The sequence below is a fragment of the Pseudorasbora parva genome, chromosome 17 (assembly GCF_024679245.1).
Source record: "Pseudorasbora parva isolate DD20220531a chromosome 17, ASM2467924v1, whole genome shotgun sequence".
NCBI classification, from domain to species: domain Eukaryota; kingdom Metazoa; phylum Chordata; class Actinopteri; order Cypriniformes; family Gobionidae; genus Pseudorasbora; species Pseudorasbora parva.
In genome coordinates this window covers 20318084-20320334 of record NC_090188.1, presented here as the reverse complement: position 1 = coordinate 20320334, position 2251 = coordinate 20318084, and positions in this window count along the sequence as shown.

Below are 2251 nucleotides of genomic sequence, written 5' to 3'. Positions count from 1 at the left end.
GTTTCTATGGCGAGTCAAAAGTGACTTTTACCTAACTACCCTGACGAAGGAGAAGGAGCAGTCTACCCTTCCGTCGTCGTCAGTCCGTGTCTATTTTTGAATGGGATTGATGGAGACGGTAGACGACAGACCGGCGGCGAAGTCACGGCGGCGTCATGTTAGGAACGATGACCTGCGGCGACGTGGCGACGGCGTATGTGAGAAATGTATCAAATTTATGTACGTCTGAACTAGGCACGTCGCCTTATAAGACGCCTGATACATACGTCGTCGCCTTAAAATGCGCCTGATCAAGAATTATCTTACCTTTCCAACTGTCCCTAAAATGAAAGAACTTTATTTTAAATTAATAAATGACATACCCATCTAAATAATTCCTTAAATCTAAATTTGATATTGGAGAAAACTCTTGTCAATTTTGTGGAATTAATATTGAAACCACAGAGCATAAAATTGTTTTGGTCTCAATATCTACAGTAAACTGCCATGTTGGCCTACTATTACATGTAAATATCCTTGAACACAAACAAATGAATTGTTGTGTACTTAAGAAAGATTGCTCACAGTTAATTAATAACCCATACACTTGCTAAATACTTTATTCATAAATGCAGATGTTTGAAAACCCCTCCTTTCCTCATTTTACTAATGAACTTAAAGATTTAGCTGCTTCACTTTGTACCTTTTCAAGTGAAAAAGCAATATAGCTCCCATCCCTTACAATAACTTACTTCTCTATGTTGTTCCTTCAATTATTATATTATTATTGTTGTTTATTGTGTTTATTTATTTAATTCCTTGCCCTTGATTTAGGACTTTATTGCTGTTAGCCTACATGTCGTAATTTGCCACTGTCTGTCTTTTGAGTATTGTAAATTGTTAATATTGTTTTTGCAATGCCTAATTTGTATGTAAATGTGTTTATTTTCCAAATAAAATGCCTGATACATACATTGTTTCCACATATTTTGCCGTCAAAAAACATTTAAAAGTTTCTTTTAGTAGGCTAGCTAGATGTATTTGTTTTAGGCTATTTCTTTTAGAGTAATTAGTTAGCTTTCCCAGAAAGTGGCAATAGTGTATACTTATACGTTTATACTATAGTGTTGAAGTGAAGTACAACCAGTTAAACATGTTTTGAACATTAAAGGCATTCTTTTTTTACTTGGATCCTAAAGCCCTTAATTTTCTTTAATTTTATTCAAGATTTTCTTCAACATTACATGGAGAACAAGTAATTCTGAGCAAAAATGCTTTGTTTCATGTATATAGTTTACCTATTTAAGCAAATAAGAGGCAAAACAGGAAATAAAGGTGATGGTAGAAATGGTAGGTTCTTCAATTTGTTATAACTTAGGAATACTAACATGGTAACTCTGCAAAAAAGGGGTGGTCAAGTCTGGTCATCATGGTCTACTTTCCTGCAGAGTTTAGCTCAAGCCCTGATCAGTTGAGAAGCCTTGGTTTAGAATGTGCTCTTGTCCTCCCGAGCATAAGAAATTCATACATCTATTATAATTATTGTATTTTTGGTATAACAACCCCTGTTCGAAACCATCAGTCATTTCAACTGAAAGATGAAGGCTGTTATATTAGTGTTGCCCACTAGAGGAAGCCAGAGGTTAAGGAAGCCTATATGTTAATTTCCTATTTCTAATTGGAAAAGAAACAAATCCATTGATTGATCTAATTCATTTGTGTAACTTGTGTACTGACAGCATAGTTTTATATGATTCATTTACATAAACATTTGTGAAATGTGACTGGCTAATATTTGATGGTGGAAAAATATTTACTTACACTTTTGTGGTTCACCTGCAGATTGAATCAGGTTGCTATTTTATTTACATAATTTATGCATTTTAAGTGACTGTTGATGCCAACTACGGCAGGCTATGATGAGATGTGTTAACTGGCATGCATTCATCCTTATTTTTGTAATTATAAAACTAAAAAAGTTTATTTCTATTTATTTATCATTTTGTATTGTTTTATTAGATCCAAAAATGGAAATGGGAACGTGGTTGGGAACCCCTGCACTACTACAGCAGTGGGTGGAAGAATTGCCATGATTTGTATACTATGGGTCTCCAAACCTGCTCCTGGAGAGCTGTCCTACAGACTTCAATTTAAACCCTGCTCCAACACATCTGTCTGTAATTATCGAACAACCCTAAACAGCTTGTGTGCGTCTCAATCAGCTCCCTGGTTCACTATAGTCAGGCAACTGATCAGGACATAAGTCAATGGT